Genomic DNA, 16,598 nt, shown 5'->3' with positions numbered 1-16,598 from the left:
CATTGCAATTATACACTGAGAATATTGCTGGTGTTACAGGGTTTGTTGTAACATATCTTTTCTAAGGGATATAAAGTCAGAAAAACAAATGGATGTTACCATCTACATAATGCAATCACCAGAGTATGCTACTGATTTGCCAAGGACAACACCTGTCTAGGGAACAGCCAATACATAATAGGCTAACCTGTGGCCATTATGTGGATGGCCCTACAGTTGAGAGCTACACAGAGACAGAACTTTGTCAGACTGAAACCCATGCAGAAGTAACATGTGCAGACAATCCCTGTTAAACTTGCAGTATTCCAAACATATAACAGCAATACTCACATTCTGCTCCTAAGTCTTGAACCTTCCCCACCATTTAGTTGGCTTGTCTCCACAAGTCTTGTTGTAAGAGGCAGTAGCTCACACAACTCTAGGATGTCTTCCTCACAAGTAAGGGAAAGGACCAATGTCCACATGGAGTACTCATTTATAGGAGTGTGTTGCCATGACATTGGCTATTGGAAGAACTACACAGCTACGCTGCATGCATTTAGCAAGTGGGGAACCCCAATAGGTGCCCAGGCCATCACCTGGTCAAGAGCATCACCTACAAAAGCCATGCTGCCACCTATTCACACCATCTCTATCCCTGTAGTGCACAGAGAGAGAGAGAGAGAGAGAGAGAGAGATAACAAATGAAAGATAAAGTGGAAAAGAGAAGAAAGAAAAAAGGTAAGTGGAACATGTAAGCATGTAATTGAATGTAGTACCTGGTCTGTAATAATGGGAAATATGATTTGGAGGAATATATGTCCCAACAAGATATGCTGTACTAATGCCCTGCTAAACAGCTGCTATGGCCTTAGCATCTGGCCTTCTCTGCAGTGGGAGATATCACAGACATACCTCTCAACTGTTCAGATCTTCACAGAATGTCCACATTTTACCATCATGTATTTTTGTCTGTTCCTCCTGAGATGTGTACTTTTCTGGCAAATAGCTGAGGATTGAAGTCATCAGGTAATGACAAACACTTGAGTTTAAGACTCCATATCCTTAAGAATATTCACCATGATGCTAAATGTTTCATTCTACGAACTGCCTATGTTTATAACAGGAATATTTAAACTATGTTCCTATTTATCCCCGCAACATTTTAGGCATTGTCCAGATGTGATGCTCTGAGAGGTTGTGAGGTGGGATCACAGCTCAGGAGCCTGACTCATGCTGGGAAAGAATAGCTCACATATGTGAGCACATATGTGTCACTGCAGGGGTGTCAGTCAAACAGTTGTGACTGTGCCACTGCTAGGCCAGTTAATGGGATGTTTTCCATATCCATGTTTCCTGTGATTATGAGTATAATACATGTTTGCCTTGTAATGCTAAGAGACCTATAGAGGGCATGTGCATAGTAAAGTACTGTTGCAGACGTGTGTTGAACTGCATGTGATATTTTGAATTAATAACATTTAACTGTATAGTGTTCTGCCAGACAATAAGCACATTTGTGACTGATATCTGTAGTCACATACACATATACCTGTGTTATGTCATTCAAACCATTGGCAGGTCTATGAGCAATGACACTGTAACACAATAGCCTACTTATGACTGTTGGACATCTTCCAGGTTATCACAGTGAAGTCAAACCCTACTGTGCAATCAACGTACTAATGTATGGTCCAGTTATATTAATACAGTATCAATACTGATGTCCTCTTTGACACCCATTTATGTGTGCCATTGTCCAGACGCAATGCTGTAGCAGGTTGAGAAGTATGATTGAGTGCAAGACTGCAACTACAGTGTGCTATACTAACATACAACACATGTATGTATGCTTATGTTCAGCTGGAAGGCAAAAAACTAAATCACATGGGTTTCAAGCATTCAGGTACATAGGTTGTGCATGTTGCACATGTGTGTAATATCAGTGTCAGTGCATACAACAGACAGACATGTGTACAGCTACTGGTTGTTGCAGTGCCCTGACACTGATATGGGTAATAGAGTAGGCATGATATCCACCTATTAATCAGACAAGTGTCCACCTGTGTTATGACCCTCTGTCCATGCCTACCACTACCAGCTATATCCCCACCTATATACATTGGATATCACAAGTGTACACACCCTTGTTAGAATGCCAGGTATGTGTGCTGTATGACAATCAGACCACAGAAGATCATTTCATAATGTTTCTCATCTTTATGTGACCCCCAAACTGTACAATTCCATTGAAATACAATCAAAGGTGTTTCTAGGAAGGTGACCAACTATTGCCAAGTGAAGATGTGCCATGATGTTAGAGTCCAGACCAAGACAGATGAATGCTGTAACCATCTCAAGAGGTCCATACACAACACATCAGTTTAAGGGTGTGCACACTCATTCAACTGGCGTATTGTACTGAGTATTATTGCTATATGTGTTCACAGACCCAATTTTTATGTTTTCAATTGAATTGTACAGACTATAGGTCACACTACGGGTGTGAATTGTTATGAAATGGGTTATTGCGGTGTCATGTTCCAATTGTCCAAATAACAGGCAGTGTATCAGGGGTGTGTACCTTTTATGTCCACTGTAGCTATATGGACACAGCAGTACCTGACCTGTATATCCAGCCTCCACTAAGGTAGAGGAATCCCCTTTGATGGACAGCAGCAATACACAAACCACATAATAGGTTGCTACATTGGCTGTACAGGGACACATAGGTGCAGGCAACAACTTTGAAGCAAATCCACCTATATCTGAGTAAGCATGTAAGTTCACAGGTGACTTCCTGTAAGGTGGACTATGACTATGAATCAGACATATCCACACCACTAAGGACAATTGCAACCATGTCTCCACATATGTTGTAAGTCTCAGATGTAACAACACAATTCATCCTGTACTGAGGGTAAAGAACACCTCATACACGCATGCTATGGATATGGGCAACCTGCATCACAGATTAGGTGGGAACATCGCCACCCTGTCCACCCCAGTTTTACAGGGAGATATGCACATCAACCACAACCTCCCCTCAGCAATGGTGGGCATGTACATATTACCTACTGATGGCAACAACAGCATATATCCATGGGGCATAATAACATCAGTGTCTGCCTCCTACATGAACTCAGACACATGCTCAGAGCTCCATCACACACCACAGTTAAACACAGTCCTGCCACCAAACACACAAAATCCACGTGGAAGATGCCCACTGTCAACCCTCTACACAAAAATGAATGGGGGATAGAGGATTGTGCAATCAAGTGTCCAACATTGGGGGGAATAACACAGCTCAGGGACAGGTGTGTAATGCAACCTGCTATAGTTTCATAGTTTCTTAGTTTAGTACTAGGCTATCTGCCCTGGGGCATTTGTAAGCTTAGAAAATACAGCCAAGGCAGAAACCAGGAACCGAAACAAAACGTACAACCAACTTTTTATTTTATATTCCACGTTTTAAAAGCCAAAACTGCTCAGGTCACAAAACGAAAACCACACAGATATAAGTTGAGCTCACTTTCACTATGCTGTTCTGAGGAAGCTTTGTTATTATACGAAGTGAAAGCGCGCTCAACTTGGATCTGTGTGGTTTTCATTTTGTGACCTGAGCAGTTTTGGCTTTTAAAATGTGGAATATAAAATAAAAAGTTGGTTGAACGTTTTGTTTCTGTTCCTGGTTTCTGCCTTGGCTGTATTTTCTTGGTTTCATGCACTTTTTCTATTGACTTCCTGCATTTGTAAGCCTAGCCATAGTGATGTGGCTTTTGCCACCCCATGAAATGGTACAAAAATGCACAGAATAGATTTAGAATACTGTGCCTCTGTCTAGTAATGACACAGTGAAGGTCCCCTTATATAATAGAATTAGTTTACTGTGCCCCTGTCTAGTAGTGACACAGATGTGACCCCTGGGGTAAACTTACAATCTCCCATCCACTCATCAAGATTTCTCTTGAAGAAAGTTAGTGAGGGGCTCTGCCTAACATGAACTGGGATTCTGTTCCAGAGCATGGGAAGTCTCTGGGTTATGAATCTATCCCTCCAGCATGTCCTATTCATACTTGTGCCGAGGTTTAAGTCTTTAGATCTCGTGGTTCTGATGGATTTGGATTTTTTGAGGTGGAGCATGTCCATCAGTTCCTGATTGGACATGGCCTTGTACGTCAGGCACAGATCACCTCTGAGCAGGCTGTATGCTACTGAATAGAGCTGGAGTTTCTTTAGTCTGGCAGAATAAGACATATGTTGGAGACCCTTAATCCTCTTGGTGAGGTACTTTTGTGGTCTCTCTAGCTGTTGCAAATGCCGGGTGAGGTACATACCAAATGGGGCATTGTACTCAATCATGGGTCTGATGAGGGAGGAGTATAGGGGTACAATGACATCCTTGGATCTGGATGTGAATCCCTTCATGATAAGGTGTGCAGGGTAGAATGTCTTTCTAACCACTTTGGCAACGTGGGTGTCAAATGAGAGGTCGCTGTCGACTTGGGTCACTAGGTCTCTGATTACTGTTTCCGTACTCAGTGGGTTGCTGTCTATGTGATAATTTGTGTGTACTTTGTTTTTCCCAAAGGGGATGACTATACATTTTTTGGCATTTAGTTTAAGGCCATGACTCCGGCACCAGTTGTCCGTTTCTGTGAGGCCTTTTTGTAGGATGCATGTGTCCACTGGTGTATCGACTATGGCGCCTAGTTTGCAGTCATCTGCGAACTTTGTCAGCCACAACCCTCCCATGTTTGCTTTAACATCTGAGAAATAAATGCCGAACAAGAGGGGTCCCAGGACAGATCCCTGTGGGACACCACTTGTGACTGGTTTTGAGTCTGACATTGCTGTAGCGATTTTAACTTTATGGGTTCTGTCCTTTAGCCAGTTTGCAACCCATCTAGTGACATAAGGGTTTACATTTAAGCTGTTGAGCTTATCTATGATGCCTGAGTGGGGTATTGTGTCGAAGGCCTTAGCCAAGTCCAGGTAGGCTGTATGGACTGCTTTGCCCTCGTCAATGGCTCTAGTGACTGTTTCGAAAAAATCAACCAGGATCAAAAGGCAGGATCTGCCCTTTACAAAGCTGAACTGGGTGGGATCAAGTGTCTGTAGGTCCCCAATGTCTCTGTTTATGAGTTCCATAATGATTCTTTCCATAGATTTGCAGACCAGGCTGGTTAAGCTTATGGGGTGGTAGTTCCCAGGGTCTGTAGAGGTACCCCCTTTGTGGAGTGGGGCCACTGTTGCTGTATGCCAGTGTTCAGGTACATATCCTGTAGTAAGGCTAAGGTATTTTTATGTGCGGGTTTAGCTCCTCTTGGAGTTCACGTAGCACGCAACCCGGGATACCGTCAGGTCCCATTGATGCTGTGTTTTTAGCTTTGCTGAGGGCTATGATAGCTATGATAGTTTGGTGGGTTTCTGTGTAGTGTGGATTATTTGCAAGTAATATCCACTGTTGATGTGCATTTTGACAACCATATGTAGTCCTGTGAACTTTTTCCTGTTTATGTCTTCCAGGTAACATGCAGAGAGCTCGCCTACCAGCATTCTCTGTTGGGGAAACAGACACCATCGCCCAATGTGATTGGACATTATGCCCTGTCATTTGGATGGAAAGCAGAAGATGTGTGGGAGAGGACTACCCTATGGAACAGTGTGGTCCACAGGGTAAATGATGCTGGCCTGCACAGCAGAACTTATAAGCATGTGCAGCATCGGGCCACTGATCTCAAATGCCATGCCCGTCAATGGGCTGCTGCTGTAGCGAGGGACCAGCTAGCCACAGGTGGGGGCCCAGGCATCCAGCCCCCACTGACACCCACCGAGGAGCTCCTCACCACACTTGGGCCACACGGCAAACACACAAGCCATGATGCTAAGAGAAGCATTGTAGAGATGGGTTGCACACACACACACACACTGGATGAGACACGTGCAGGAAGGGCCCAGTGGGGATTAGTGCACTAATGTATCAGACATACATGTATCTGTATTGTATCGACATGCATGTGTCAGGTCCAACTGCAGTTGTGGATGGGGTTTTCTAATGCACAGAGGTGAACATCTATGTTGAGGACAGGACATTATGTATCATTGTGGTTAGTACTGTAGACGTGCTGACATGCTGCATCCATCCCGTACCAAGGCCACATAGGTTCATAGGTTCATAGATTAGTACTAGGCTAACTGCCCTTGTGAGCCATTTTAAGCCTAGCCAATTAGCCAATTATGCCTTGTGAGACTCAAACCCTGCACCTTGTGTTTGTAAGGCAAACACCTTAACCATTAGACCACCTTCCCAACCCTACTGACAATAACTCCCTCTCACAACTACCTAGGAACCTCTGGTCTGTATATGGGACAGTAGCCTGAAGCTGGTGAGTATGACATTGCTCTTTTGTTGCCTGGCAATACCCCAGGCATGTGAAGCATATGCAAGTTTGCATGCACACAACCATAGTAATAGCTATATTGCTTTATGTAATAGTTATATTGCTTGTTGTGCATGTTCACTTGTGCTGGGGTTAACTGTTTTGCATCACAGTGGTCACCACTGGGGCCTATCTGATGTGAATTCAACATTCCTGTACCATACCTCACAACTTGTCAGTGCCAAGACGTCTGGACAGAGGCCAGTAAATTGTGCTGGACAAATGGCCTAAGGTAGGGTCATGCGTGACACATTACTGGTACACAGTGGATATAAATTGTGTACACACCCCTCTTAAGATGCAAGGTGTTCCTGTTACATACTAATTAAAACAGTGTAAGAAACTTCTCTGTGTGGAAGATTTTCAGTCCATATATTTCTAGTTAATCACTGTATATTAATCAGATCAGACAATAGCAGTAGAAGTAGCGAATGTAAACTCATCTTAAGTCAAAACAAAACAAAACAAAAAGTAATAATAGAAAATATATAATTGTACAGCATTACTAAGTATTTGAAAGTGATCCAAGCAAGGCAGGCAGTCTGTTTCCAGTCGAAAATCCTTTATTAAGTACACAGACAAACGATCTAAGTAAAACAAAAATAGAGTAATAATTTCCTCACAAGCTTTCTAAATATGTATATACTTTTTATCAGGTATGGGAGTGGTTTATAGTGCTGTAAAACAAAGTGTTATTGGTACACATGTTAAATTCACATCCCTTCCCCCATCAGTGTGACATTCGAGCTGGTCCTGCCCTACTTACTAGCTGTCATAATAATATATAACCCTAATGTACTTTAAATAAAATTTATAATGATGTGGTACCTCTTATTTAACCAAATTATTAAGTAGATTATTAAGTCTGTGATTTTATCCAAGACAATATACTACATGGCTGGAAATATATTGACCTTAATTCATTTGGCAATCAAAAAATATATATAAATATATACATGTACATTTTGCATGTAAAAATCAATTTTTATTTTCATAACCTATTGTTAACAAAGATCGCTTTCATCCTTATAGACTTCTTCAGGTCTGTGTACAAGAACCCTAAAAACCTATATAATTGTATAATTAGTTAGTATTGTTATTACACGTCATTTTGAATTCTTCTTCTTTCGGCTTTTTCCCGGTTAGGGGTCGCCACAGCGGATCACCTGTCCGCTCATGATTGGCAGTGAAGTTTTACAGTGTCGAGTTGCCAGCCTGGCGCCCAACCTTCCACAGAAGGCACACACACACACACACACACACACACACACACACACACACACACACACACACACACACACACACTCACACCTAGGGCCAATTTAAAGTGTCCAATCCACCTACAGCATGTCTTTGGGATGTGGGAGGAAACCAGAGCACCCGGAGGAAACCCACGCGACCACAGGGAGGACATGCAGACTCCTCACAGTAGAACCTCTTGCTGTGAAGCAGCAATGCTAACTGCTGCACCACTGTGGCCACCCATTACACATCATTTTGAATAAAGTAGAAAAAAGAACCAGAAAAAAAAATAAAAATAAGAAAAAATGTATGTATGATGATGGAAGCAAAATTGCCACATTGTTTACATGACTAATTGTATTTTATTTTATTCTACAAATTGGTTTTAAATACCATTTTATATACCATTTTAAATACCATTTTAAAATACCATTATAAATACAAAAATACCTAAATACCATTTTAAATACCATTTTAAATCAGTTGAAATTTAAATTTAAATTTAAGTTTAAATTTAAGTGCATTAAGTGTATATTTTGTGAGGTTTACCCATATATCACCCAATGTGGACATATACACTCTCCAGCAAAGGCTGGACTAGCAGGTCAAGAGGATACGATCAACACCTGCACCACACCATGTGGAACACATAGCTCACCATGACACCCACTTTGACAGCCATGACATACAGTTAAAAGCCACATACCCACCTTCCCAGTGGCACTCAATGGACATTTCCCCAAACAGCACAGATCAGCAAGGCAGACACCCACTCAGACTCCGCGACATGGCACATGCCAAGGGACACATATTTAACCTACATAGTGTGCCCCCAACCTAAGCTCTTAAGGCTAACCACCTTGCACAATACAGTGATAATGGGTAACTCAAAACTGAGGCACACAAATCCCACTCACTAAGTTATATATGAAGCAGGTAACAGTCAGATATCTATCACATGCCAGCATCTAACACATGACACAGCCAGTCATGTCACTCCACAACAGCTATGTGTATCACGCCATATCCATGTGGGTGTGAATGACTTGAGACACACCTCCCAGGACAACATGAGAGGAGACATGGTTGAACTCTCTGATTATTTGGTCAAGGCAGGTGTGACATTAGCAATGGGCAGTGTACCGCTGTCACCCAGAATGATGCTGCGGTACTATCAACAGATGATTGACTGCAACATTGGCTTACATGTTATATGTCATTCTCAGGGGATCCAGAACCTCTCTGCTTGGGATGACATGATTGACAGAACCCAAGGACATGCCATGGATGCCCTACATCTCTCACCGCTGGGTTTGCAGGTACTGGCTAAGTGTCTTGCCACCCCTATGTTGCCTTATTAGGCAGTGTTCCTAATGTTATTATCACCATAATAGCTACACATGTATGCAATCTGAGGGTCATGCTGCTCAACAGTGGACATCTAACTGTCAGGATGCAGTCACTCATAGCAGTCACTGGAGTGGAGGAGACATGTCTGCTGTAATGGGGAGGTGGCTCACAGCAGCAGACAGCAGACCTGCAGTATCAGGCTATGACACATTCCACAGCTGTCAGTCCCCAAATATGGACCATGGACCACACCACACCTCCAGAGTTGGTATTGTTTCCATATTTATTATGGATGGGAACACCTTCACACTAGTATCCCATCATAATGCATTGGAGATAGTTCCAGTACAACTGCCTTGGGATAATAGTGCAGTCCAGACCATAGTCTGCTATGGGTCCACATCTATGTCCCGAGACTGTCAATGCACATTCCTCAGCACCCTGACATCTATGATGGTTCAACGCAACACTGACATAGTACGAGTCTTCAACTCCCCCTCCATCACATGGGGAATGTAGCTAAACACCAGTACAGTGGCCCAACACTTCTGGGATTCATCATTTCTATTGCCCTAGACCAGCTCATACTGACCCCTGGTAGAGGGTGCAACAACCTTGACTTGTGTTGACCACTTAAATATGGGACTGTTGCTCATCCACATATGTCAATCTCTGCATGGTGAGATTCACACAGACTGTAATCAACATGGAACTCAACATGTCAGCCACATCCCCCACAAAGATAACCACCTGGAAAACCTCTCCAAAGCTGACTTTGCAGCCATGAAAACAGGGGTGGATGTCTTCACTCCACCCATGGCAATGGGAAATAACTGCATGACTGTGTAATCATACACATAGGCACTGTACAAACAGGTACATGAATGCATGGTACTAGCCAGAGCCAACAGAACCCAGACACTGTCCTCCAAACACTGGGAGACAATGTGATGGTCCCCTGCCATTACTAAAGTGTACATCAGAAGGAGGACACTGTTGCAGGGAAAGGTGGTGTCCCATGACTGTTGAACTCCCTTATTAGCCTCAAACACAACTTTGGATCCCTCATGGAATTCCTGGCAGGTATCTATGGTAGCAGAGATGCAGCAGACACTGATGACAGTCACAACAGCCTTTGATAGTTACATCAACAACCTCCACACCATTAAATACAAGTGCTGCAAGTTACTGTGCAATGCTAATACCTATCCTGAGACAACAGATATTGGCCACAGTCTTGGCAACACATTCAGTGCCAGCTTTACCCCTCTCTCCCCCACAAGTGAAGTGCTGAGTGAATGTGTTCTCACATGCTGCATCCCATTTCCGTTCTAGGCATCTGTGTGTCACCAGTATGTGGCCCTGCAGCAAGGCCATGGGGTATGGCAGTGTGGTAACACATCCACCATGTCATAGGCAGGGTACAGTATGTGCACGGTACTCCCCAGTCTGTACCACAGTGACTGCATATGCCTCACAGATTATAGGGCTGAGGGTTGTATATAAGTATAAGTTGATTTACAACATCTGTTGTAGAATGGAGAATGGTGCATGTTTTGGTTTGGACACACCTCTGATTGTTAATAACCACAGCCACAGGGGATATTCATCAACCAAACACACTGGGATTACTATTCACACACACACACACACACACACACACACACACACACACACACACACACACACACACACACACACACACACACACACACACACACACACACACACACACACACACACACGCGCACACACACACACACACACACAAATTTTCCAGTACTGAGATCCATAGGTTCATTGCTTCATAGGTGTGTAGTAGGTAAATGGGCCAGAAGGCTCTACAAGGCTAGCTCAAGGGAATACCCTGACATCAGGCCAATGACAATAGTCCCCAGTGTGGCTCAGGAGTATAGTCATTTGGGGTGGTCCCCAGGGGTGGGTATTGTATGCCCCATCCACTCATCCAGATTTCTATTGTGGGTGGCCAGTGATGTGCACTGCTTCCCATGTATATGATTTATATTCCATAACATGGACAGTGTCTGGGTTGTGTACATGTCCCACATGCATGTTCTTTGAAGTATGGAAGTGTGCTTGAGGTCTCTGGGGCATGTTGTGTGGACAGATTGGTATCTTCTGATGTAGCATTACTGACCTCATTTGGTGAGACCTGGCTATGTAACTGAGGTAGTGATTGCACCTACATTGACAGTATAATACGGGTATTCATTGGAGTTATTGGCATTTGTCCATACAGGGCATGTGTATAAGGCATGGTATTCCCTTTGTGGGTACGTTTGCAGACTCTACAGTTGTTGCAGGCGTCCAGTGGGAAACATGGAAAAAGGGCCACTGTACACATTGATTGGGCTACTGAAGGGATGGAACAGGGTGCCATGTCCTTTTACTTGCTGGATAACACACAGTCAGGAGATGTAACACATCAAAGCACTTTCTGATGTCAGTGGTACTGTTGTGTTCAACAGGCATGCAGTCCACTGCAGTTACACCATGGGTACTATCTGTGAGGAAATATGCAGGGGAACTACCGATATAGTGGTTCTCGCCTAGCCAAGTGTGTTTGTGTATGATTCATGGATGGAGAGTGGTCTCTGAGTATTAGAATGGTTGCCTATATTGTTCACTAATCCATACTATCATGTAGTCATTGCACATGGCACTAGACATTTAGGGCTGTGGATTGTCTACACCAACCTCTACAGTGTTTGACAACTGTTGGCCTTGTAATGTAGACATTGGGACATATACTAGGTCCTCATAATAATTTAGCAAAACCCACCACCCCAATGGATCCTATTACTGCACGATCACACCAATCCCCACACAAGATACTAATCACACACACACACACATACACTTTCCAGTACTGAGTTAGCAACTCCTACCTAGCTATGTATTACTACAACAGTGTTACTCATTTATCGTGCATGCCACAAAGCTTATAGGATAGATGTTGTCCCAAGGTGCTTCTAAGGTGAGGAACATCACCAGCCCTTGTAAATACTGGCATTGAGTGATATAGTGGGCGAGAGATTCCAGAAAATAGTTTTCCCTACAGACACATTTGCCAGGAGTGAAGTTCAAACCTCTATCTATCTTCTCGGACCATTATGTTGTGCATGCACTATATGCACCACTGACCTTACATGGTTTAGGGTTGCTGACAGGTACTTCTAAGGTGAATGATGTCTGCAGGACTGCTAAAGTCAGGCACTGAGATGTTTACTGGGTATAAATGGGGCCAAAATCTTTGAGGTATGGACATATATATGGAGAGATGTGTACACACACAAACACTTGCTAGGAATGAGATTCAACCCCCTACCTATGTAGTTATTGTTACTACATTGTTCCACATTTATCACATGCACCACGGAGCTTACACGTTGGAGAGCTGTACAAAGGTATCGTTGAAGGTGAGTGATATCAGCAGCAGTGATAAAGGAGGGGTAATGGAAGTGTTGTAAGTGTGAATGACCACAAAATCAGGTCTCTATATGGATACACAGACTCTCTCACACAAACACTCACATTTACACAGTTTACAGGATCAGGATTGAAACTACTACCTAACTAGTTTGCTACACTATAGCATTACACCATTATCACAAGTGCCATGGAGCTTATATGTTGAAGAGTTGTCCAAAGGTATCTTTGAAGGTGAGTGACAGCAGCAGTGCTGAAGAAGGGGTAAGGGAAGTTTAGGTAGTGTGAATGGCCTCAACCACATTCATCTAGAAAGACACACACACACACACACACACACACACACACACACACAAACACACACACACACAACTTTACATTTGACAAGACTGAGATTACAGCTGCTACATGGATACCTATTTGCACTGTAGTGTTACAGTTATCACAAGCACCACTGAGACTATAGGGCTGAGGGCTATCCAAAGGTATTTCTACAGTGAATGACATCAGCACATCATGTGATATAAGCCAATGGGATGTGTAGTGGGTGGGGCAGGCCTCATAATGGGATTCTCTCTGTCACTGGCTGTCATTCTCTTCTCCATGTTTCTGTGTGTGTATGTTTGACATATTATATTATGTTGGCCTTAGATATGTGTGAGTATTCCTATCCAATGTGTGTGTGTGTGTGTGTGTGTGTGTGTGTGTGTGTGTGTGTGTGTGTGTGTGTGTGTGTGTGTGTGTGTGAAATATCAATGGTGTACAATTTGGTGCGTGTGCACAGACAGCTGTAAATAACCGATATCTGTAGTCCACTGTGTTATGAGACACGGGCTTCATTTCTCTAAGTGTAGGAGCATGCCCAGTATGACCTTCTATATTGAGTGTGTGCATCCATTCCAGGGCGAGTTGGACTCCAGTTCAGAGTTTTGTGTGCTACAGCTACATCTAGCAAACTGTTTCTGGAGGATATCTGTAGACAGATTGCCAATATGGAGACACAATGGGCTTAACATATGGGGGATACTGTAAATATTGCTATCTGTGCTGCTTGTGTGACATGTTTGGTTGTAGCATAGATTTTCTGACATATGTACTGTTTTACAGTTTGATGTGTCATGACATCAACTACTGACAGTTATCATTCTTTGCGCACAGTTATTTACCAGGAAATATAAGATGAATGAAGCTGAGACCAATATTCTGAGGCATATTGACTGCACATTCTGGAACACACCTGCCATTGTGGAGGGGTAGCTACAGAAAATAGACTGCTGGTTCTGTGTAGCACCTTGTTAGCATGCTGGCTGGGGATGCTCTCCTTGTGCTTTTCTCAACTTCACGGAATGGCCATATCCTGATACCGCTCAGCTATACAGATACACCCAGGTTATCCAGAGGCAGGACTCATATATCTGGTCAGTTTGCCTTCACATTGTGGTTTACAAGCAGTTTTGTGGCTATTCATTCATGGGTTTGCAGTTGGGAGTAGTATGGGCAGACATTAGAGTTTCAGACTTCACACACTCTATGACATCCATGCTTCTACACCCCCCCCCCATTATTCTCTCTCCTCCATCTAACATTATGTAAGCAATATCTCAGAGGTATCCCTATAGTTGGGCCTTTATCCCAGTAGTATTTATGGCCTGATCCACAGTCCTTGCAGTAGGACATAGGGAGGCATGCTATTGGCATTTGTCAACATGGTCTTGCATTTGTTTTCTGTTTACTGTGTTAGGTTGTTAGTTGTGAACCCCTGATATTCCATACCTTGGCACTATGAATAAGGCATGGGTTTTTGCCAGAGGACTGCAGGCCATCTGTTACTGCATTTCTACATGGGATTGTGGGGGAGGGTGCTCAAATTCAGACTTTAACATTTGAAATGACTATACTGGTATTTTGGTTACTCTGTTGGCTTCCATTTCATATTGTATTGTGACCTATCAGGCAGACAGGATGCATATCAGTAGAGTACACATGTTAGATCTTAATGGCATATATTTCAGTTTCAGACTTCTTACCCTTCAGAACTAGAATGCAACTGCCAGACCTGTTGTAGTATGTCTGTGAAGGTTTGGAGGGGGTCTGTTCACCATTGTCATCATTTGGGGGCCTTAGCCTGGCCTTTCTTCATGGTCATCTACACCTGTCCTGCTGTGTGAGGCTGGTGGTGGGTATATGACCCTCATTGACATCCATGCATGTGACCTATTGACACCCACAGTTCTTTGGGCAATCACATGTACTGCGGTGGGGGTTGTCACCTTGTGTAGTGCTGCCTAGTATGTTGACACCAGTATTTGTTATGAATTTCCTGCTGTCCATATAGCTGTCTGCTGCTGTCCCATTCAGCCATCCAAGTGCCTTGCATGCTTGCATCCATATCATACATACAAGTATGAGAACATACTATTCCATTCGGTAATTGATAGGAAGGGTGACTTATCTTGTTGCTGGGCCAGTACTGAGGACAGTACTGGAAGGCTGACTATGTTGGATGCACATAGTACACTCCCTATGCATGGTAAACCTCAGGTAGTGTTATGTTTGGCATCCCCTTTACTGTATGTGTGAGTCAGAGAGAGGTATCAGTCCCTGGTTCCCTACAGTATCAGTGTGTGGGCTATGCATTGCCTCTTTGCCAAGGCTCGCGCATACTGTGCATGCCTCCTTCTGCCTACAGGGGCAGGCTCAGGATGTTCCTTCTCCAAGTCCCTCTGTGCCTGTGCTGGCCTTGGCAATGGTGGGGGGCTGTGTGTCTCTGCCCCCTGCTGTTCCTGCTGCAGCTGTTTCCACAGGATCATATTGTGTAGCATGGGACATATTATGAACATTTTTGTACATGTAGCTGGAGAGTACTGCAAGGCACCACTGGCTATATCAAAGCTGCAGAACCATGCCTTGACCATCCCAAACAGATGCTCTACAATGATCCTGGTTTGTGCGTGTGCCTCATTATAGTGTTCTTGTTCCAGTGTGTGTGCATTTCTGATGGGTGTCATCAGCCACGGCTCCAGTGCATAACCAGCATCCCCCACTAGATGGCCATATGGGATGTCCCCCTGGCAAATGCCTAATGCAGCTGTGAGCAATGCCAGATGTGAGAGTCATGATAACTTCCAGGGCTGCCGGCACACACATTCATGATAATGCCCTGGGCATCACACATGACCTGGCATTTGATGGAGGGGAAGCCCTTGCAATTTATGTAGACCCTACCCCGCTCACCAGGTGGTGCTTTGATGTGGATGTGTGTGCAGTCTATAGCACCAACTACCTCAGGGTATTGTGCTATACGGTGGAAGAGACGCATGCATCCGGTCAGAGTATCATGGGCAGTGGGGAAATATATGTGCTCATTGGCATGTTGTGTCATGGCATCCAGAAAATGGTGGAGTACCCTGGATGCTGATACCTGTGAGCCCCCATGATATCCCCAGTTGGTCTTTGGAAAGTACCTGTGACTAGTATTCTTAAGCCTAGACATACCTTGGTATCCATTGGGATGGGTTCCGCTCTATTAGTTCTGTGTGTGAGGTGTGGCCAGTACAGCTCAATGATTTGCTGTAGAATGTCCCTGTCCACCCTACAGCACTCTACTATCTCCAGCTCATGTAGGCCCTGGTAGGTTGCCCTGGGTCTGTACACTCTTCTCCTCCTCCTCACTGTGGGTCAATTGTCAGCACTCTCCTTCTCACCACCCTCAGTCTCTAGCAGATATTGATGGAGTAAAGCAGCAGCAGCCTCTAACATTTTTAGTTAACAAAAACAAAATAAACGTACTGATGCCAAAGTCCGCCTGACAAGGAATAAAGACTGCAAACAAAAGAAAGGCAAAACACTGCTGTATGAATACTTTAATCCACCAAGGGATAAACCCTTCTTCAGACAATGTAAAAATCATTACAAAACAGTTATATGCATTGTGGCTAAAACAACCAGTTTAAAAGAACCAATCAGTTAAAAGCATTTAGAAAGCTATTTAAAAAAAACCTCTCTCTTGCAATGCGGTTTAAAGGGACCAGGTCATTTAAGCCTGGTTCCTGTGTGTGCTATAGTTCTATAATCCACCTTGCTTCTAAAAACTCTGTTCTTGCTTTAACATCACCCTCGTATATACGTGAT

The sequence above is a fragment of the Protopterus annectens genome, chromosome 7.part0, assembly GCF_019279795.1.
Source record: "Protopterus annectens isolate FY-2018-M chromosome 7.part0, PAN1.0, whole genome shotgun sequence".
NCBI lineage: Eukaryota > Metazoa > Chordata > Ceratodontiformes > Protopteridae > Protopterus > Protopterus annectens.
This window is presented reverse-complemented; position numbering follows the sequence as displayed.